This window comes from Equus asinus, chromosome 16 (assembly GCF_041296235.1).
Source record: "Equus asinus isolate D_3611 breed Donkey chromosome 16, EquAss-T2T_v2, whole genome shotgun sequence".
NCBI classification, from domain to species: Eukaryota; Metazoa; Chordata; class Mammalia; order Perissodactyla; family Equidae; genus Equus; species Equus asinus.
This window is the reverse complement of record NC_091805.1, coordinates 15,626,027-15,650,802: the sequence shown is the minus strand read 5'-3', so window position 1 is coordinate 15,650,802 and position 24,776 is coordinate 15,626,027.

Here is a 24,776-nt window from a genome sequence, read left to right as displayed (position 1 = left end):
TTTTAAAAATCCCAAGATAATAAAAAAACTTTGGTTTACTGTATATACATGAGAATGAAATATATATTCAGGATGAATTACCTCAACAATCACAGAAATATAAGTAGACAAGGTCATTCATTTTGGATTTACTAAAAAGAGCTCCAATATAAGTAAGAGGGAGTTGTAAAATTTAAATAGATTTAAATAATAATAGGATTGACTTTTTAGAAATGAAATTCCTTCGCAGAAACGAAATCAAAATAGCACATATGGTGTTTGAGAAAGAAAATTAAATTTAAAAAATTTAATTACCTTGAACTCGGTATAGAGTAAAATGCAAAGACACAATCCTGGGTAGAAGCAAGTGTTGGTTTATCTGAATTTAACATCACAGCTTCTAACAAGTGCAGAGTCTCTAAGGACGTGACTTCTGAAAGGTTGTGCCTTTTCAGGTGAGTGTTACAAACTATCCAATGGGCAGCTCAGCCCAGGACATTATAGCTTATAAGGCCTCTCAGTCCAGGCCCCCCACTCACTTCCTCCTGAGAGAAAAAAGAAGAGAAAGTCCATCTTTTTATTTAGCGATCTCATTTAAGGAAACAATCTATTGGAAATACAGTTCTACTTCAAACAGTGAGTGCTTATTGAATTTGAACATGAGGCTGCAGGACAGCGGATTTAAAAAATGGCCAATGGGCCTCATCACATTAAGCTTAAAGATAGTTGTGGAAAGATAATTAAAATTTTTAAATCTCCTCAATTTCATTAATCACAGGTTTATTAGGATGTTTTTAAAAAATAAATTATTTTTATCTTGCTGGGACAAAAAAGAGGAAATTTTAAGAAGAAGAGTTTGAAACAAATGGTGTTTTAATTTTTTTTAAGCCAACAATCTTGAAAATACAGTCTCTTTGAGCAAAACAACACTTAGCATGAAACATTTCCTATTTGAACTAGATCATTGATTGTTTTACCCCCATATCTTAATGTGCTATAGTATCATTTTGCACACATATACACAAACATATGCACAGAGACACACAAAAGAATCTTTTAATTCTGTTCTCAATTTAAAGCAAATTTGAGGTAGGCCACCTTGACCTCTCTTCCAAATTCCAGCCAAGTGATTATTTGTACTTGAATGGTAGCCGGAACAATTGCAGGTTGCAGGTTTATACATTACGTTTCATCATATTGAGATCATTTATTTTTTTCCACAGTTAGGGAAGCTGTTGGAGAAGAATAAAAGCTGTTTCTATAAATACCACCAAAGAAGACAGTTAAAATGAATGCATTTTTTCTTAAACCAGGATTTCAATCATTTTTATGTCTATTCCACGAGGAAAGCCCTAATATTATATAGCTCTTTGCACATTCTCAAGTACTATAATATTATCTTCTTGATGCACATGCCCAGCTTCTATTAACTACTAATAGTGGCTCCACACATACATCCTGAGGACACGGTAGCCCTGAGCAGCTTTCACTCCACACATAGGAAGATGAGGATATGCTTTTCTTGATATGCTTTAGCCGTGCATTAAAATGGATTATATTTCCATTAATGCACTTCATGAAAACAGATTGGCTGTCTTCAGATTATATGGATGGAGAACAAGAAGATGGGCTTCAAGCCATCACCAATTCAAACTGGTTTAAGAGACAATAAGAACAGCTGATTAACCCCCAGTGGATGTGCTGCATTATACATCTCTATCATTATGCATCACACATCTCTATGATGTCTACGAGGGTGTGATTGTAGATTTTTGCCTAACCTTATGATCCAATGAGTACAAATGAAGGCACATTAATATAAAAGACTAAGTGATAATGTTGAGCTCATTTCTACTCCTCTTCATGTCTCCTAGCTGTAACATTTCTCTCCAGTTCTCCCACAGTGATTTCTGGAAATGACTGGAAACGTGAGAATTCCAAGCACATCCTCACATTTGTCTCCACTCAGCTTGTAAGCAAAATCCCAACGGCATATTATTATATTGAATTAAATGAATGATTGATTTCAATTCTATTTTGCTAAATCCCAAGAATGTTCTACCTCCAGTGTTGTCTTGATATTAGAAAAATTCCTCCAAAATGTTTTGGATTTTATTTATATTTAAATAAATTACACTTAGCACTTGTTTTTAGGTATATGAAAGATAAATAAGAGTCTATTACAACTGCAAAAAGATGGAAGATTCATGAAGAAACAACCCACTGCTTACAGGGATCTATACACGAGCTGATTCTTGAAGCAATTTTCCTTATGTGAAAAGCATTACACATGCACTCATACAAATAGCCTTAAAGGCTTTGAAGAGAAGTAGAGAAACAATATTTCATGTATCATCTGCAATGCAGAATATTTATAGTTTTTTTGTGTATTGGTCTTAAAACACTAAATCTCAAGAGCATTTTGTGCCTACAAAGTCACAAATGCTAGTGAATCATAGTCATATTACAAATGACAGCATTTAAAATAGGCTTTCCTTTAAGAGAAAAAGATTGTCATTTTATACCACTTTATAAAATAGTTATAAAAAATTTTTAAAATTTTCCTTTAACTATCCTTTCCAATAATAGTATTTCTTAGTGAGACTATAGGGAACTTAATACTATAGAAGTTGTACACTATATATATAGAGAGAGAGATTATACACTAATTAACAAATCAGAACATGGAAATAACTCAAAGGTCCTGCAACTGATGAATGGGTAACAAACCATGGTACATTCATACAATGGAATACTACTCAGCCATAAATATGAATAAACTATTGTTGCACACCATAACTCAAATGACTCTCAAAAACTGAATGAGAGGAGCCAATCTTAAATGGCTGTATATTGAAGGATTCCATTTATATGGCATTCTTAAGCAGACAAAATTATAGTGACAGAGAACAGATTCATGGTTGCCGGTGGGAAGAGATAAAGGGAGGATGTGACCAGAAAGTGATAGCATGAGGGAGTTTGGGGGATAATACACATGTTCTGTACCCTGATAAAGGTGGAAACCAGGCAAATCTTAAAATTCATATGACTGTAAACCAAAATAAAGCATCACTTTTTCTTTATGATAATTCAAAAAATGAAACAAAAAGATACTACCTGTGTACTATTACATAAAGAAAACTGGAATTAAAAAATATATGTGACTTAAGGCATTGATAAGAAATGAATATACTGAATACATTTATGTAATTTGGTTTATAATGACTTTTTCTTCGTTCATTTTATCCACTTAATTCATTTATTCAACAAATGTTTATTGAGAGCCCACTATATCTTATCATTATAGGCGTAGGCTGGTGAGCAAAGTCAGACACATCTCTTCTTTTGTGGAAATTCACTATTTGTTGATTCTACTTCCTCGTCCCTGTCTTCTCTTGAACCCATCTAATCAAGATATTACCTCTACCATCCCTCTGAAACTGCACTTGTAGAGGTCACCAATGACCTTCATATCGTGAAACCCAGACTTCAATTTACTTGAATCAGCATCTTTTGGCAGTTACTTGCTCTTTCTTCACTTAACTTCTGGGACACCACCACTCTTGGTTTTTTTCTATTTCGCTGACCACTCTTTATTTTTCTCCTTTGCTGGATTCTTCTCTTCATCCAGACTTCTAAGTGCTTGCTTGCTTGAGAGCTGTCTTTGAGCTTCTTCTCTATTAACACTCAATTCTTAGGTAATTTCATAAAACGACTCCTAAATCCACATATCCAATGCCACCTTTTTCCTTAATTTCCAAAATCGTCTATCAAAGTGACTACCTAACATCTCCATGTGGATGTTTAATAAGTATTTCCAGAAAAGAACAACTCTGAACATTTCCACCACTATAAATAATAACACCAACCAACTCTCCCCTTTCCTTTTACATTCTCCTCTCAGGAAATGTCAATGCCATCCTAGAATTTTCTCAGGCCAAATCTTTGGGTCAATCTTGACTCCTATCTTTCTCTTTGGGAAGACAGGTGTACAATGAGGCTGAGAAGGAGATATTGGATAGACATATAATTACAGGCCACTTAAAATGTTTTTTATTAGAGTAAGAGAAAGGCATTGTTTTAAATAGTAATTTCATCTAGTTGGACTTGTGTAGAAAACTGTTGGGTGGGATTGTTGCAAGATAGAAGCAGAGAGGTGGACTGTGACACCAGAATAGTATTCCTGGAGAGAAATGATAGTAACTTATATTGTGTGAAGGTTGAAACTGATAGGAATTGATTATGTTCAGGACAGGAAGGGTTTCTAATTCATACAATTGGACAGATGGTGGCATCACTGGAAGAGAAGCTGTGTTGTGCTTATTTTTGTTTGTTTTCTTTGGGAGACAGATGGAAATCATTTGTTCAGTTTTGGCCGTATTGGTTTGAGATTTCTTTACCCCATCCTAAAGAAACTATCAACTAACAGTTACACATATCATTATAAGTCTGCAAATTGGGGATAAGTAAATCTAAAACCATATTTTGCTGAGCATTTGCATATTGAGAACAATTCAACTCAAGGTATTAATGATATAGTCTATAGCATATAATATAAAATGAGAGGATTGCGTAAGACTGACCATTGGCAATATCAGTGTTTATGAAGTAGGCAGAGAAGAATGAACCCCCAGAAAGAAACAGAGGATAAGTGACCGAAAAGAATGAAGTAAAGCATATGATGATGTGATAACCAAGAAAAGAGTTATTTAAAGAAGGGTGAGTCAAAAGCACAGGATCCTGATGAAAGTTCAATAAATTATTGATAATAGTCTGAAGAATTTAGGAAGATGGAGATCATTTGTAGTCTTAACATGTACTATTTTGGTGGAAGAATGAGGTCAGAATACTGAAGGACTAAATTAACGAGTAAATTAGGAGGAAGGAAATGGCCAGTTTTAAGCAATTAAGTTGAGAAATTTGGATAATAAACTTTAGGAATGGGAAAAAGGGGAGGGTATGAAGTTAGAAGTAGCTAATGGCTAATGCAGTAAAAGCAGAACAAAATTAAACAGTCAAGTTTATTCACTTGGGACATTTCCAAGTGTATGTGATGAAAAAAAAAGAGAGAGAGAAAAGAAGTTTAAGACATTGGCAAGGGTGTTGTTAAAATGATGAATGATGAAATTTAGTCTGGATGACAAGACATGAAAGACACCTGCTATCAAATAAAGAAATGAATGGATAAGAAAGAATGAGTGATACAGATGGTGTCAAATAGCTGAATATACAAGATGAATGTCTAAGAGGACATGATAAAGAGTGTGACACTTGAATTACTCATTTTAGAAGAAAAGAAATTGGAGGTGATGACATGATGTTAGGAATGACCACTGGAGTGGATTGTTAAAGTGGAATAGAAGGGAAAGTCATTGGAGTTGAAGAGGTCAGAACACCGAGATGCCAGGACACTTAAGGGTTCATCCTGTGAGCATTGAAGATACACAGGATAATGACCGTAAACTGGGCACATAGGCTTCAATACATTGGCTTGAGGTAAAAAAAAAAATAGACTTTTTTACAAGACAGTGGAAGAGTAATGGGCTGGAGGTGATACTGGAGATAAAGGAGGATATGAAAGCCTCGTTCCTTTTTTTCTCTTTTTTCTTTTTTTTTTTTTTTTTTGAGGATGATTAGCCCCGAGCTAACGTCTGCCGCCAATCCTCCTCTTTTGCTGAGGAAGGCTGGCCCTGAGCTAACATCCACGCCCAACTACATCTCTTTATATGTGGGACTGCTGCCACAGCATGGCTTCACAAGCGGTGCCATGTCCGTACCCAGGATCCGAACCGGCAAACCCCGGGCCGCCAAAGCGGAACGTGTGAACTTAAGCACTGCACCACTGGGCTGGCCCCATGAAAGCCTAATTCCTGGTGATGGGTTCTTTTGGATGAGGGGAAATAAACAGAAAAGGGCAGAAGTGGTGTCCACAGGAAGGAAGCAGTTAGCAGTTAAGGCAAGAGACTGAGGGAACGCTGAGTTATCACAGAGTATGTAAGGGAGTTTGCCAATTATGGAGGAACAACTCCAGGGGATATAGCAAATGTTTAGAAGGTGCAGGAGTGTAGCCCAAGGACAAAGTGATGTGGAGTGATGCATGGAACAGCAGGGCTCAGATGGGCCAGAGGAGCAGACAGATGGGTCTTTAACTGATTAAATCAGGGGTCAGAAGCGCGGGGACTTACATGCAACAATCTTGTTGAGGACGATGGATATTTATTTTATCATTTGGCCTGGTTGACAGAAATCCAAGATGCCTGGAATACTGCATACTATGTGGCTTGACTGTTAGAAAACTCAGACTGTCACTGTATGGGCTGGTCGGCAACAGATTCACAAACAGTAGACTCAGCTCCCGAGTCTTCTGAATGATGGTTACTTCAAATATTTGACATGATCATGATTTAAAATTTTAAAAAAATTCAGACTATTGACAGATGTAATCTGCTTAGGCTTCTAGATTAGAAAAGAAAGATGATATGGATATTTAAAAGAATGATAAAGTATGAAATCATGTTCTACTTTTGGCATGATTAATTACTTCTCAAATTAAATATGGAGTCGAATTCCGTAGTGTATGAGCTGGATCTTTAAGCTTGAAACTTTTGGCTTATCCTTCAAAGGTACAAAAATGTGCCCCCCAGATAAATATGTCAATGTCTAGTTAACAAGAAAAGGGGTAGTTCTTATTCGGAGCCTCTTTTAATCAGAGAGAAAAGCACATCCTTGGAGGCCCGGCAGACCTCAGCCCAGATGCCGCTAACCATGACTGAGTCATATACTCTTGGCTTGGCCGCAGGGGCGCTTCCAAGAATGTTTCTGGGGACAATGCAGTGTCTTTAGTGGGAACTCGACTACACTGACAAAGAGGAAATGAGAGGGAAGAGAGATGACTAATGAATCGGCCACCAGTGCCATCTGTCTAGGGAAAGTTGTGTCCTCTTACTGAATTGTAAATGGGGGTGTGTGTGTGTGTGTGTAACTATATCTCTAAATATATTAAGGCTATTTTGTAAACATGTTTTTCCAGTTTGTTAAATGTCTCTTAATTTTGTTTATAGGACCTATTGTTCCTTACAGAAAATTTTAATGTTTTTGTAGGCAACTCTGTCAGCCATTTCCTTTATAGTTTCTGCCTCTGTGCCATGCATAGAAAAGTTGTCCTGTATCGAAGATTCTAAAGTAGTCACTTCTATTTTCTTCAACTATTGTCAAAATTTTACTTTTTAATGTTACATTCACTGCTCCATCTGAAATTGATTTCACTGAGGTATGAATTTTCATTACATTTTCCCCCCAAAGGCTAACTAGTTTTCTCAGCATCATGTGTTGAATAGCCAATCTATTATCCATGAATTTGAAATAGTACATTAACAAAATGCTAGAAATCCATATAAACTGAGACAGCTCCCAGATCCTTTTTTCTTTTTCATTCACCTATTTAATTAATGTTGCTTTAGTCCTATATTTTAAAATATAAATGGAAAGCAAAGAAAGAATGGAGATAAACTTGCCAGTTCAGTCCAAAGTATACTGGAGGATTACAGGTTTGCATTCTTTTTAGAAGAACCCAAACAGCCTTACGCATGAACGGAACAATTCAACCTGGCAGTGACAAGTCCTGACAATGTCTGTTCTGACTTTGTCGGCCCCGGTCAGCTGCAGGCTCTGAAGAGCTTCCACCTGTAAATTCCAGCCCCTTCTGCTGAGCAGTCAGAATATTTTTCACCCATAACAAATGGTTATTGATCTCCTACTATATGCCATGCACTGTTCTAGATCAGAAGAAAAATAAAGGTTGAGACAAAGCCCATGCTTTTACTATATAAGTAAGCAAATAAAGACAATTTCATACAGTAACAAGTACAAAGCAGAAAAGAAAAATACAGTGGTCAGACTGAAAGTGACTAGGGTCTCCTGAGGACTTTCAAAGAGGTGGTCGGGGAAAGTCTCTGATGGTAACACAGTCAAGACCTGAATGATGAGCACGAGCCAGCAAGAAAAGTCCTAGAAGCTGAGCACTTCGGGCAGAGGCGATTTCAAGTGCAGGAGTCTGAGGTTGGAATGAGTTTAGAACTTGGGATATTTGAGAAACAGAAAAAACTGGAGTGTAGCGAGGGGTGGAGGTGGGCAGAGTGGGAAAAGAGGTTGATGAGCGAGGCCGGCGAGCAGGTCAGGTAGGACACTGTAAGCCACGGCAAGGACCCTGGATTTCAGACTCACCAGCTGGTAGGTTTTTAAGTGAGCTTGCTGCCCTAAACTCAGAATCGTTTCTATTTGGGAAATGCTTCATGAGCTTCATGCTTTAACTTTCGTTATTGCTACCGTCGCAACCCTTACTCTGGCCTTTTCCTATGGTCCCATTGGTGCCACTGGCAGTGATGGTCAGTGGGGAAATGACTCTCCTATCAAAGCTTTTACAGAAAATGCAAATCTGACTTTGTTGCTCTCTTGTTACATCTTCTGTGAAATTTTTCCTGATACTATTTCTTTTTCTGGTGTTTTGTCGCGCTCTGTTAATAATAGTGCTTACTCTCTATTAAGGTCACTTACTATGCACTCGGCAATGTTCTGGGTGTTTCGCGTGTATAACTCATTGAATCTTCGCACCAATCTTGTGGAGTAGAAACTGTTATTACTCCCACTTACAGATGATGGAACTGAAGCATGGACCCTGCCCACAGTCATGCTAACAGTGGAGCCAGACATAAATAGAGTCTTTGATAGTTCATCTGAAAGTGCCAGCAATCCTCTGAGATGGAAAACATCCTGTCTCCATGGCTTCATAAGTCAAAGAGAGGGATGTATCCTCCTCACTTACATCTAATCAGAGACCAATCACAGCAAAGCTACCTGGACCTGAAATATTACACTCTTTAGTGGCACAGCACTTTCAATTCACACACCTGTCCATTTCACCAGAGAATACACTGGATCCATATAGACTCCCAAGTCAGTTACTCCCTCTGCCTCACGCTAGCACTCCCCTCTGATGGGTCAGTCACTGCTGCTATTTGGCCACCAGTCCACACTCTTTTCTTTTCAGGCTGGTTTCCTCTGAGAGCCTCCTTTTGTTCTTCCAATATTCTGGCATGGTCTGGATTCACCCTAGTAGATCAGACTTTTTTTCTTTTTAAGCTAAACCTCAGTGGGGCAAAAGAAGTCATGGTTCCAATGATTCCTCGTGTTCCATGTTCAGAAGACTTCTTTGGCCTTTCATGTAAATCCACAGCTCCATACAGTAGAAGGTGCTTCCCAGCTTTACCAGGCAAGCTGTTCAAAGAAGGCAATTGCCTAATATCATCTACTAACGGACATATGACCTTGGGCTTGCCCACCGAGAACACTTACTATATGTTACTTTGAGATTTGCTTGGTCTGCCATTGTGACATTTGTCCATCCTCACCACATTCCAAAATTCAAGATATTCACCGGCACACATAATTTGAAGTATTATGTTCAAATCTATAATTCAATGTCCATAAATTATAGAGCTTTTCCCTCAGCCCCCAAGCTTTCTTTATTTTTTCAAAGTCTTTTTAAGTTCTTAATTGTTCCAAAGTCCATTTCTTGTACTTTGTTCTTATCATAGCTAGAAATTAACAAGATAAATAAATGATGTGCAAACTATCTTTCATAGCAATGTGTATGTGTTTATTCCAATGCAATAATGAAAAGTATAAATGGCAACACCTTCAGAAGGATTCCCCATAAATACCAACTATAGTTTTCAATATTCATCAGGAAGTGAAAAACTCATCAACAAACCTCAATAGTACTGTTTCCTAAAGCTCAACCAGCTTCTCCAACCACTATAATTGCTTAAGTTGAATAGTCTGAGGTTCACAGGTACCAGAGTAATCCCAATTCTAAATGAACTCTGAAGTTAGTTCTCTTCAGGCCACATACATAGCTCTAAATGCTACCACCCCTTCTTCAAAACATGGAAATTTTAAAAAAGTTAATTTCTTGTTTTCTGAGGAAAGGAGCCTAGAAACCAGCTTAATCTTTCTGAGCAGCAAATCCAGAGGGAGGAAGAAAGGTGGCTCATTTACAATTGTCCTTTTCCTGGTTTCCTAGAGAAAAGTTTTCAAGTAGTTGAAAAGTTTCAAGTAGTTCAAGTCTAGGCTTCTCGGAGATATGGTAGTGGGTTGACTAGTGTCTGCTCAAATTCATGTCCTTCTAGAACCTCAGAATGTGACCTTATTAGAAAATAGTGTCTTTGAAGATGTAACTAAGTTAAGGAGGTCACCCTGGATTAGGGTGGGCTCTAAATACAATGACTGGTGTCTTTAAGAGGAGAGGACACATAAAAACACATATAGAGAAGAAGGTCATTAGAAGACAGAGACAGAGATGAGAGTTATGCCACCGCAAGTCAAGAAACACCTGAGGCCACAGAAGCTGGAAAAGACAAGGAAGAATCTTCTCTAGAGACCCCAGAGGGATCACGGTCCTGTCGACACCTTGATTCCAGACTTCTAGGCTCCAAAAATGTGAGAGAATAAATTTCTGTTGTCTTCAGCCCCCTCCGTTTGTGACACTTTGCTACGGGAGCCCTAGAAAACAAACACGTATGGGAATGCTCCCTTACGGCTGCCAAGTTGGGCGCTCCACACACAAGTTTGAAAAGCCCTGGATAAATTACTGTTGCCTCCAGAGTTCTTCATCAGTAAGAGGCACAGACTCTGGTGCCAAGCTGCCTGGCATATTAGTCTGCTCAGGCTGCCGTAACAAAATACCGCAGACTGGGGGCTTCAACAATAGAAATTTATTTCTCATAGCCTGGAGGCCAGGAAGTCTAAGATCAAAGTGCTGGCCAATTCAGTTCCTGGTGAGATCTCCCTTCGTGGCTCGCAGACAGCTGCCTTCTCACCACGTCCTCACACAGGAGAGAGAGCAAGAAGGCAAGGTAGCTCTCTGGTGTCTCCTCCTTGTCTTATAAAGACACCAATCCCATCAGATTAGGGCCTACCCATGTGACCTTGTTTAACCTTAATTTCCTCCTAAAGGCCCTATCTCCAAATACAGTCCCATTGAAGTTTAAGTCAATATATGAATTTAGGGGTGGGAGGGACACAATTCGATCCGTAACACCGGGGTTCAGTACAAGTCTTCCACATTTTAGCTACGTGCATAATCCTAGACATGCACATTATTTAGTCCATAAGCTTTCTGGATGTCAGTTTTCTCCTCTGTAAATGGGAATTTACAAAATGGGAAGCCACCTTACAGGATTGTTTAAGAATTACATGTTTAGACAATAGTTGACTTAAAATGGTTCAACTTACGATTTTTTGACTTTACAAATTTTTGTTTGAAGACGATAGGCATTCAGTAGAAACTTTACTCCGAATTTTGAATTTTGATCTTTTCCCAGGCTAGCAATATGCTATATGATACTCTCTCATGATGCTGGGCCACAGCTCCCAGTCAGCCACATGATCACGAGGGGAAACTACCGGTACTCTTACAATCATTCTGTCCCTACACAGCCGTTCTGTTTTTCACTTGCAGCACAGTATTCAATCAATTACATGAGATATTCAATACTTTATTACAAAATAGGCTTTGAGTTAGATGATTTTGCCCAACTGAAGGCTAACATAACTGTTCTGAGCACGTTTAAGGTAGGCTAGGCCAAGCTATGAAGTTTGATAGGTCAGTGTATTAAATGCGTTTTTGACTTAAGATATTTTCAATTTATGATGGGTTTATCAGAATGTAACCCTGTCAGAAGTCAAGGAAGATCTGTATTAACATGTCTACTTTATTTTGAACAGTGCCTGACACACACGAAACACCTCATAAGGATTAGCTATAATTATAATTATCAGGACCTACACAAACCATGATCTGCCTCTGGTTTTTTGGTTTTTTTTTTTCATTTTTTATGGTCAGTCCAGTAGAATAAAATGGTTCTTCTTATAATTATGGCAGTATAGAAGAAGACAGTATTCCATGACAGCCACATTTCCAGATCCTAAGTATCAAGTTTCCTTTGGGCTTTGATTCATAGACTTGCACTATCTCCTAAACTCCCACATTTACAAACATTTGTAATATTTGTACAATGACGCTGCTCTGTTGCAGTTTGTCAACATTTGTCATCTTCCATGGGGACCATAATGATATCACTGACCTCATGAAAACCAGAGGAAAAATCTGCTCGAGATCCCTTACCATTTAATTTAAGCATCACTGAGAAACACTCGGTGTTTCTTTTTTTGAGATTGCACACAAGATGATGATTTAGTCCTTGTACCTGCAGAAGATTCATTTACATGTCACTGTGTTAACTGTGGTTTTTCTTTTAGATCACAAGTTTCTTTGAAATTATTTCCTTCTCTTGTGCACATAGGAAGATACAGCAATAGCTGCTAATGTATTGCCTCCTTTAGCAGCAGGATTTTACCAACAGTTAAAAGATCCCAGTTTCATATCAGCGTCATCTGATGCATCAAAAAAACATAACGTAATGGCAATAATGGTTTGGATTTTTCATAGAATTCGTAGGATAAAAATAAAATTATTGAAATTTGATTCTGTCAAAAGATATTCTGTTATAGATCTGACATTCTTGTGAATGCTTTTGTTAATTCAGTTAGTAAGTTTAGCACTACAGCGGTAAAGCAAATATTGAAGAATAACAACATTATTATACTGATGTTCTTACTAAGGTAAAAACATAGAGATATTCTTAAACTGGTTATGATGCACATATAATTTCCAGTTGCGTCGGCAATGTTCTGTAAATAAAAATAGTAGCTATAATTGTCAAAATTTACAAACACATGCATAACTACAAAACTTTTTCTGATTAAGTTAATGTTAAATACAAAAAAAATACATTTCTTTCTGGGAGCATATAACTTATCTTTTTGCTCCCCACATCAACAATATTCTGGAAATGTTGACTCTGAAAAACTGCTTTGTCAATCAAGCTAAATGTCCTACAATGGTATTGACATTTTTTAAGAAAATAATCCTCTAAATTTTTAAGTATTTTTTCAAGACAAGAAATTATAAATATTCCAAGTATTCAACAAATGAAGCCCCTTAGAAAATTCCAGTTCTGAAGATTTCAGCAAATTGAAATTATCGACAGCTTGTAAACAAGAACACACTGAAAGTATCATCACTTTCAAATTAACCATACAATGCAAATTTGAAGAATATTAGAAACTATATTAAAAAAATAAAATTAATAAAGCCATGGTAAAAATATATGCTTTTTAGGAAAAAAAACCACCAGTGACATAACATTAGAGATAATTATGGCTAAGCCGTCACTAAAGTGTGTGAAAATATACCAGGAATAATTATTCAGGTTATGTTCATTTTTAAGTAAGATGTTTATTTTTTAAATATTACTTTTACAAACACAGTGTTTTTGGAGAAAATTTTAGTTTTGAAAATATTTCTTGAATATGGTTATTTTATGTCCACAAATATAATTAATACAATTTGTCCATTCATAAATACATATTTCAAAATCATATCATCTTAATTAGTTTTATTATTTTTTTCACTTCCCAAAGGGTACTGGTTTGAGAAACAAATGTATGTTCACCTTACTTAAAAGCCTTGTAAGACTTTGGCTTTTACTCTGCTGGAAATAAAAAACCATTAGAGCTAAGGAGTGACATGATGCAGCTTATAGATTATATATCTAGAACATACACATTCTTTTGTATTCTAAGATCAACTCTATCTGCCGTGGGATAAACAAAGTGGTGAGCCACACATGGAGACCATGTAGATTCCAATTGCAGTGATGCTGTGAGAGGTGACAATATGTTAGCAGTGGTGATGGTGAGTTTGTTCAGATTTGAGATCTAGTTCAAAGGTAGAACCAAAAGCATTAGGTGGCAGATTGGATGTTGGGTATCAGAGACAGACAAGAATTTTGGTCTGACGAACCAGCAGGTTTAGGGCTTGAGAAACTATGCAAATGAAGACACTGTTTTAAAAGACTAGGAAGCATTTCAGAGGATGAGTTTTGCTGACAGAAAGTGAAAAGATTCTAAGTCCAGTTTGGGACATTAAAGTTGAGATGCCTGTTAGACATCTGAGTGATACTGGCAAGGAAATGGTTGAACACATGAGTCAGGTTTAGAAGAGACTCGTCTGGAGGTACAACTGAAAATCATTAGATATGTAGACAGCCCTTAAACCCAGAAGACTGGACTAGATCACCCAGGAATGAATCCAGGCAAAGAACAAAAGAAGGCAAGAAAGTAAATCTCCAGGCCTCCATTATTTAAAGATAGAGAAGCCAGCAAATGAAACTGAAAAGGAGTGCCCAGTATAATAGGAGGAAAACCAAAGAGTAGAATATACAAGAAGAAAAGTGAAGGAAATGTTTCAGTGAGGCAGGTGATCAATGTTATGAAATGGTGCTGATGAGTCAAATATGAGGGGAAGTGAGAATTGACCATTGGACTTAGCAATGTAGTGGTCACAGTTGACCCTGACAATAGCAGTTATGGTGAAATAGTGAAGGCAAGAGCCTGACCAGAGAAGTAAAATTATATGATGTCTGGAATTTGTTTTTATATACTTCAGCTAAAAAAAGAAAATAAAGAGAAAAGGATAGATGTAGACAGAAGGGCAAATAATTGTTAAATCTGGGTGATAGGAACATAGAATTTCATTACTCTATTCTTTCTACTTTTGTGTATATTTGAAATTTTCAAAATAAAAACCTTAAAAGAGAAGAATAAAAGCAGAGAATCAAAGAGGAAATTATATACAATTTTTCTGAGTAGCTTAGTTAGAAAATGGAGATGAGAAACGGGATGTTGGAGGAGTGCTAGCTGGAGAGGAGGTAGAGTCCAGAGAGGTTTTTTCTAAAATATATGAAAAATTATTACTTATTTGTATGATGATAGTAATGATCCAATAGAAAGGGGAAATTGATGGTGCACAAAAGAAAAAGGGAAGAAATGCTGGAAAGATAATTGAGCCTATAAGATGGGAGGGAATCTAATAGAAGGTTTAGTTTTAGATAGGAGAACAGTGTAGTTACAGGAATGATGTAGGGTCTATGGACACAGTTGAAATTAATTGGATATTGTGGTAGATGAAGTATGTGGCATCTTTATTCCAATTGTTTCTATTTCCTTAGTGAAATAAGCAAGGCCATAAGCTGAGAGCAAAGATGGATAAGAGAGTGTTTTAAATTTAAGAAGGAAGCAAGAAATAGTTACCTAGGAGAGTAGCAGAGTGAAAGGATTATGAGTTCTGGTGGGTCTACTGTGAAGAGAAGCCCCTGTGTAGATGTTGAGTACAAAGAGAATTGGATTCATTTGGAGTTCAGATTTCTTGGACTTGTACAATAAAGGGCAAGACAATGAAGGCTACATGCAACGCACAAGGAGGAAAGAGAGTAAAAAGGTTATAGACTGAACAGACTCGGTCTCAGTAGCATGCACAGGGTCTAACAGGGATGAGAGTCTGGGCGATGAGTTTATTTATATGTTGACTGCATTAAAATGTAAAACTATTTTCATTAAGACACATCACAAAAGTAGAAAGAGCCTTAAAATTGAAAAAATATTTATTTTTTTATACTCATGTACATTTATGTACAATATACTGTATGTATTTCTTACCTCCTAAAAACAGTAAGAAACAAACACAATGCATAGACAATTCACAGGAGAAGCCAATAAACATATGAAATGATGTTCCACTTTGCTAGTAATTAAGAAAAAAATAGGTGAGTCATAATGAAATACCATTTCATAATAATTGAGTTGGCAAAAATGTAAAAAGTTGCTTAATATCAAATGTTGGCAAAGTAGGGAAGCATCAGGAATGTTTATACACTACTAACGGGATTGGGAATTGGCACAACCACTTGGGAGAATGAAAATAGCATTGTTTGTAGGAAAAAAAAAGAAAGAAAAGAAAAACTGTTTAAATGTCTAAGCAGGAGAATAGATAAATGAATGTTGATATATTCATACCATGGGGGGGGAAATGAATATAGATAAATCTCACAAACATAATGTTGGGTGAAAAAACTGAAGCTACACATTGAAACTAATTATATAAAGATTTAAATATTCAAAACACTGTGTATTACTTAGGGATAAATACATATATAGAAAAGTATAAAAAATTCATGACAGTACTAAATAGCAATATTAGGATAATGATTGCTTCAAAGGAGAGATTGGCTGTGTACAGGAAAGACTTGTAAAGGAGATTTAACTGTATTGGGAAGTTACTTTCTTGAGCTGGGTGGTAAGTACGTGGGCACTTGATGTGGTATTCTTTACATAGTTTTGGATGTCTTAAATGTTAATAAAGGTTAAACCTAAAAACCAGTAATATATTAACTCGCAACTTCAGAGCTACTACTATAACAAAGTCTCCTTTTTTCTTTCTCTTCTCCTTTTTTCTTATCCTCATACCCCTGCATCTTTTCCTTCTCGTCCTTCGCTGCAGCATATGTTGACTCACTCCCTATTGGATTCCACCTACTGTGCTCCAGAAATGCATATATTTCTATGAATTTGTAGTCTTTTTCCAGTGCTCTAAATTTTGTAAATGGACCACACTGAGGAACGTGTATATATGGATAGGTAATTTCCTTGATCCTAACTATTGAAAGGGTAAAAATATTAGAGCAATTATTCTTCTCTGAATTCATCTATTTTCGTGAAATCTCATTAGTTAAACCCAATAGCCCTCTGACTCCCTGAGGCAAGCAAAAACCCTTACCTAAATCATATTATGAAGTTTGACAGACAGACCAATTTTCCAAAAGTTTAAGATTTTCTATTAAAGTTTCTATTCAGGTGTTTTTGGTTTATTTGTTTGTTTCTAGATGAGAAAATGTGCCAGTCTAGCTCACACATATTTGTCACATGGACCTTAAACTTTCGCTTTCTAATCTCAACTTACATCCTTCCAAATTATTAGCTAGTACCTGGGCTCTGTTTCAGTCACTTCTCTGAGGACTTGGGACTAATTTTAGCAACCATAATGGACAATAACACCTAGTTTCTACAAATTTCATTTTTTCCTCTACTCTCCCTTTCCTTCAATCATCTGTAGGAATTTCTCTTCTCCTCAGATTAAATTCATGAATGAATTTGCAGTTGTCATTTTGATTGACAGTAGAGACAGCATTAGGTTACAAACACCACAAAATAAAATAGATCTCAAAAATAAAATAGATCTCAATTCCATTTACTGCATATCCAGGGAAATTTACGTACAAGTACAGTACATTTCCTTAGTACTTTATATGCCTTTGTTAAAATTTAAAATGAAGACTAATCATATTGGCCTACTAATAAATATGCCTTTCTTTGTCCATTTAATCAAGGTAAGATGTCAGTGTTGCCTCTGTGTAATGTCTAGAAATAAGTTTAAATGAGTTAGCAAGTGAATACTCAGTGAGAGAAAGTGTTGAAGTTAAAATTGGATCTAATTAAAGCTATAGAGATAGAAATGTTTATCGAGGAAGTACATGTTTTTTCATGAAATAACATTAAGGCACCAAATCTATGCACAGTATTCAGCCACAAAGCAATTTAAACTTGATGTCATCGTGTTCCTGCACTGGTATATCCCCCAGGGGTACCTTTTGAGAATAATAGTAGTAAATGCTAATGGCAAGAACAAAAAGTTTCAAAATATTTTTAATTTAAAAGCCCCTTAATAAAATGGAATGAGTAAAAGGCTAGAAGCTTAAAGTTCAAATTTTACATTTTACTTCTTTACTCATCAGTCATTAATTGCTCATCTACTATGTGCCAGGAACTTGCTAGGCACTGGGGTGATCAAGATAAATAACACACAATTGTTACCAAGAAATTGTTGTCATTCAAGTCAAATAAATAAGGCTACATGACTTTGCCCAAATCAGTCTTTCAATGTCTTCTTTTCTAAAACAAGAAAACGCAGGTCCTAATTACGTAATCTCATTGATGTGATCAATGTGAATTTGAAAGTTCTACTTAAACTGTTAACCACAAATAGAAATGTCCTGAGGAGGAACCTGTGACTGTTTGGATGCCTCCCATGTCGACAACCCGTTCCGAGCAAAACAGAGTCACGTATGTTGAAGGAATAAAAGTAATTTAACTCCATGAGAAGTGTTACATGCTTTTCATGAGCACTGTTTCATTAATTAAGCCCAGATTAAAGACAACCAAACTGGGACTACTGGTTTCTCATTCAGCATGTAAGGAGCATGGAAGTTGAAACTCTAGCCTAACAGCAAGTAAAAAGCTAAACAAACTGTAACATCAACAGCTCTTCTTAGATCCATAAGAGACGTGAGGTCACAGGGCAAATTGCTGCCCCTCAAATTGGAGAGACCAACAGGCAAATACAGAGAATCCCAATTTACCAGAGCAGAAACCTCCATGGGAAGCAGTGCGAAGGCAGGGAAACCTGACCTCTAGTTGATGAATTGCTGGAAGCTGTGTGGACAAGGCTGGGAGACTGAAAATTCCAGGGGGACCCAGCTGGCAAGGGGCTCCTACACTTTTGTGAGTTTTACCTCCTGGAGCCCTACATGGTTCTCACAGTGAATATCAGAGAAAAATCTGTTTGATCTTTCCAGATGGAGGGGAAAAGGAACCATTTTGAAATACCCAAGAGCACTCTGTTCTTCTTCACGAGGTCTTCCCCTAGAAGCAACTATTTAACCAGAGCCTAACTTGCTGGGATTTTATCAGAGCCTAACTGACCTGAGGGAAGGGAAGTAGCCAACTCCAGCCAGATCTAGCCTTCCACGAGGAGGAAGGGAAATACCTAACACTAGCCCGCTCTAGCCATCGCGTCCCACCTGAGGAACTTAGCAGCACATGAGAAATTCACAATCCAGAGGTACAGACTCGCTAAAAGACTGAGACCTAATCATAGGACTATAGAAGGCGTCCCCTCCTTCTCTGCCTCAGCACATTACTAAAAGCCCAGTTACGGATGTTCCTTTTACCAGGTACATCGTATCAAGCAATCATAAAAAAAAATGCAAAACATACTAAAAAGCAAAACTCACAATTTGAAGAGACAGAACATCAAAACCAGACTCAGATACGGCAGGGAGATTGGAATTATCAGACTAGGAATTTAAAACAACTGTGGTTAATATACTGAGGGCTCTAATGCATAAAGCAGACAGCATACAAGAGCAGATGGGCACTGTAGGCAGAGAGATGGAAATTCTAAGAAAGAACCAAAAAGAAAAGCTAAAGATTCAAAAAAACTAAGAGAAATGAAAAATGGTTTTGATGGGCTTATTTAGACTGGACACAGCTGAGGAAAGAATCTCTGAGCTTGAGGATATCTCAGTCTCCAATCCTAGAAAGCAAAGAGAAAAAAACGGAACAAAATATCCAAGAACTGTGGCACAATGACAAAAGGCGTAACATACACGTAATGGGAGTACTATCTGGAGAAGACAGAGAGAAAGGAACCGTGGAGCAGAACACCATGCACCAGTCACTAATCCCAGGGGAGGACTCCAACTGCATGGAGGAGAGCAAAGGTCGTCACTATGCCAACCACCAGGACTAGGAGTCCAAACACTTCTGCCCACTGCATCTTGATATCAGAGTCGTGGAAAACACAGCACAGTCAAACACTGGATGAAACAAAGCTTTACTTATGTAGAGAAAAGAAGATTAAATTCAGTAGTTGGGTTCAGTCTCCCATGACCAGCTGGCCTCTTCTGTCTGCTGATGCAGGGCAGTTTGCCTACACACGCTACTCTCATGCCACAGTGGAAGGACCCATCCCTCCCACACATATTTGTCCTCAAATATAACAGAGGGGTTATCCAGGTGCTATAAGACTCACTCACTTAAGCAGAACAAAAGAGCATAGGCTGAACTGAAAACAGGGAAAGGTATTCCACACAAGGTAATAAGCCTGGCACGGCCTGTGGGAGCTCTTTACCTCCTGGTAAGGAAGTGTTCCAGGCCCAAGGCTGAGTGGGAGTCAAAAGACTGTGCACACGAGACTGGCTTTCCCAACAGGATCAATGAAATACGTAAAACAATAATGACTGAGAATTTCTCCAAATTAACATCAGACATGGAACCACCAATCCAAGAAATTCAGAGAACATCAAGTAGGATGAATGACAGGAAAACTAAACCTAGGCATATCATTTTCAAGCTACAGAAAATCAAAGATAAAAAATCTCGAAAGAAGCAGAGGAAAGAACCTTACCTAAAGAGGAGCAAAGATAAGAATTACATCTGATTTCTTCTCAGAAACAATGCAAGCAAGAAGAGAGTAGAGAGAAATGAAATAAAGTGTTGAGAGAAAAAAACCCCAATTTAGAATTCTGTACTCTTTGAAATTATTGTTCAAAGGCCAAGGAGAAATAAAGACTTTCTCAAATAAACATTGAGGGAATTTGTTGCTAGTAGACATTGCAAGCAGTGTTAAAAGAAGTTCTTTAGAAAGAAGGAAATGCTACACATCAGAAATTTATATCTACATAAAGAAAGGCAGAGTATAGGAGAAGAAATAAATGAAGATAAAATGAAAACTTATTTTTCTTATTCTTAAGTGATCTAAAAGATAGCAGTTTGTTCAAAGTAATAATAGCAGCAATGTATTTGATTACATATGCATATAAATGCTTATTTATGTGTACAAATCAACAAAATGAATGACAGCAATGATACAAAGGAAAGGAGTGAGGGATTAGGATTATTTTTGTTATTATAAGGTACTCACACTACCTGTGAAGTAGTATGGTGTTATTTGAAAGCAGATGTGAATTTGTTGTAAATGCATATTGCAAACTCTAGGGCACCAGTAAAAAAAAGTTGTCTCTCCAATCCTAATGAGCAATAGAAAAGGAATATAATTTAGGAATAAAATGTAGGTAATATAGAGAACGTAAAATAAAATGTTATTATGTGCTCTACTTACTTTACAAAAAGTAAATAGTGTTAACGCACTCCACTCTAAAACCACAGTTTATCGTTGTGATATCTAAAAGTTCCTCTGAGCTTTTACTGAATTTTTTAAATCCAGATTTAGTATGGTAAATGTAACTTTGCTAACAGATCAAATCCCCCAAAAAGAATCGAATCAGAATTGTTGTCCTCCTACTGGAGCTTTTTGGAAATTCTTCCCCTATTCTCATCCTTTTGACGAAAACACTCACCTTCTTAGATTGTTGGGATTGTCTGGTGAAATATAGAGATTTTCCCTCTGCAGCGTGTCGAGTTTTGTGCCACTGGGCGCGTTCTCCTGTTGGTCTCAGGAAAAGAGGGGCATGGGGTCCTGAAAAAAGTAGAAGGTGAAGGATCTCAGCAGCGTTGACTATATTATTATCTTTTTATCCTCTATTTTCATATTCCCCTAGAGTCTTAACTCTGCTATTGGTGTCAGAGGAAATAGGCTATAGGACTGTATTGGGGTTTTTCAAATAGAATTTATTATTTTTTTAGAGCAGTATTAGGTTCACAGCAAAATTGAGTGGAAGATGCAGAGATTGCCCATTTCCCCTCTGCCCACACACATGCACAACCTCTCCCATTATGAACATTCCTCCACCAGAGAAGGACATTTGCTACAATCAGAGAACCTATATTCACACATTCACAGACAGAACTTGCTTTTCTGCCCTCTATGTAGGCCTACTAATCAATCTGTGGTGGGCTGTTTCGACCTCATTTGTTAATTCCTATACCATCAGTTATGACTAAGGTGATATGATCAAATGAAACAAGCCCTCTCCATGATAATGATTCCACCCATGTCATTGTGGAATCTGGGGGGAAATCCTGCAGCAGTTGGAAATTCTTTTGTTTTCTTTTCGTTTATATATATGCATCAAAATAATCTATTTCCAAGTAAAGATATTTTTAAAAGAATAATGTTGCATACATACTCTTGTATCCTGGTTCCCACTCTCAATTCACGAGAAAAGGTCAGAGTTTCTGAACAAATTAAGTTTATCAGAGTAAAGAAAAATCCAAATTGGTTCTCCTCAGAGAGTTAAAGTTTGCTAGAAGATAAAGAGGTTTAGTTGGGGGTAAGGGAGAAGGTGGAGCTGGAGAGGGTCTCAAAAATTGGCTTAAAGTATCATGATGTGCTACAATTATAATGATGTTTTACTCTAAATAGAAGAGAGATGATTAATTTACTGGACGAGTTCATCTTTAGAAATGTATTCACAAGGAAGGGAGAGAAGGAGGGAAAGAAAGAAAGAATGGAAGGAATAAAGGAAGGAAGGAGAAAGAGATGGAGGAGAGAAATAAGGAGCGGGAGGGGAAAAGAGAGGAAGAACATTCAGAAAGGACTTCCAAGTCTTTTGCCTTTACCTTGCAGCCTGTGATAGTAAGAATATCTTGCATTTAATTAACTCTCTTTCAATAAATTTCTCTACATTATCTCATTTTCCAATTCGTATAGTAATCCTGACAAGTAAACAAGACAAATATGTTCTCTGTTCTAAAGAGTCACCTTGTTAAGCTATTTGCAAGTCAGGACAGATTTTAGTCAAAGCTAGGCATCAGCCTCGGTCTCCTGATCCTCGTTTATTCATGACATTTTTATCGAGTACCTAACAAATAGCAGTCACTATACTAGAACCTCAGAATATTGCCAAATAAATCAATAACAAATAAGTACAGAAATTTGCAAATATAAAAAATTTACAAAAGTCCAGTGGGGACAAGATAGACAAATAAGCAAAATCAACATCTAGTGCATACACAGAATAAAGAGATGACTGAATGATATAATACAGTGAAGAATGGAAAGACGGCTGAAGAAGAATGGAAGTTCAACAACGAGACCTCTGTCAAAAAGGTGCTTGGGATGCATCTCAAAGGGCAAGTAGAATTCTGCCAAGGGGAGAAGAAGCATGGAATTCTGGGAAGCAAGAAAGGATGTGCAAATGCAGGGAAGTTGAAAAATAAATTCTGGTCAAAGAGAATGATGCATGGGAAACATGTGGTGTGGGAAAGCTTTGCTTTTATAGCATATCATATGTCTGTTCCTGATACAGCTTGTCATTTCAATTATAAAAAAAAAATTAAAATCTTGTTGATTAGAGTGGAGTTCCACCCATCTAGTGTCTAAGGTCTAAAGTGAACTTGTAAGGTGAAAATCACATCTGGTCAAACACCCCTTAGTAAATACCATGTTGGACACTGATGTGCCTTCTCTTGATATGTAAGTCCAGCACAGCTGTTCTTCCCTCAGCCTTGGCATGGATAGTGGTTCTTTGGTTGAGCTTCAGCTGAGCTCTCCAGCTTGCATTTAGGACCATATGTATAAAAAGAACACAGCTTTAAAGAGTAGAATTATCCCATTCATCATGGCATCATTTTCACACCTTGAGAAGGTCTCTGAGACAACATGGGGAACAGCAGATTCAAGTACTGTGTCAGGCTAATTCTGGGGCAGATGCTCGTTCAGTGGATAAGTAGATCAAAGTACCTGCACCATTTACATTCTTTTTTTTATCTTCAGTTTCTTTCTCTCCAGACTTCATATACTTGATTTGTATATGTTTTTTTCCAAAGATTGGCCCTGAGCTAACCCTATTGCCAATCTTTTTTTTTTCTTCTTCTCCCCAAAGCCCCCCAGTACATAGTTGTATCTTCTAGTTGTAGATCCTTCTAGTTCTGCTATGTGGGACACTGTCTCAGCACGGCTTGATAAGCGGTGCTAGGTCCGGGCCCAGGATCGGAACCAGCAAAACCCTGGGCTGCCAAAGCGGAGCGCACAAACTTAACCTCTCAGCCACGAGGCCGGCCCTTGATTTGTATATGTTAAATGAGAACATGATGTCCTCCACAGCATTTGTCTGAGAGATTCATCCTTCATGCAACAAATATTTGTTGTGTGTCGTCCATAGGCCAGTCATTGGTCCAGGTACTGGAGATACAAACAGTGATCAAAAACAGAAAATGTAATTGTAATAAAAATTATGTTAAAGTAAATAATTACTAATCAAATGGGAAGAGAGGCAATGAGAATGATGGGAAGTGGATGGGAATAATTTCAATTTTAAGTAGGATTTTTTATGGTAGACATTTAAGAAAGTGACTTTTGTGCAGAAACCAGAAGAAGAACAAGTTAGTCATCTGGTTTTGGAAGAGCAATCTAGGTTCTCAGAGTCCAGCGGTAGAAGCAGGAAGACCAATTAAGAGACTATGGCAATAATCCAGGTGAAAGATGAAGGTGGTTTTGACCAGAGCAGTAGCAGTGGAGGCAGGGCAGGGTCAAACTCTGAATGTATGTTGAAGGTATTTCCCCTGGCTGGGGACATAAATTTGGAGAAAATTTTAGCAAGAGAAACAAAGTGATGTAATTAAATTTTTCATGGATGAACCAGGAAACAAGGAGATAATCATAGGCTGAATCTAAATCAACAAAGTAAAGTATCAACGTGCTATCTTGAGAGAGCAGATAAGTGTCTGTTAGCTATTTAATTAGTGTTTCTGCACTGTCTTGCAGATTTGCAGCAAAGAGGCAAACCTCCTTCCATAATTAAACGAGAACTGTCCGTGACAAACATAAAATGACTCATTCTCGTAAGACTACAGCTTATGTGTAGGGAGCAGGTAGATGGGAAGGATCATCATTTCCCAGAGATGTAAAAGATTGGTACAACAATTGTAAACAGGTTAGAACTATGAAATAAGCAATAACCTAAAAACTACAGTCAAGGTACTATTGTTTTGCAGTCATTTGCAATTTCATTTTTCATCATAAAAGTAAATTAAAAAAGAGAGAAACTGTTAGCACACTGATGACACTCAAATGATAATGATAGTTCAATCCAGCCACC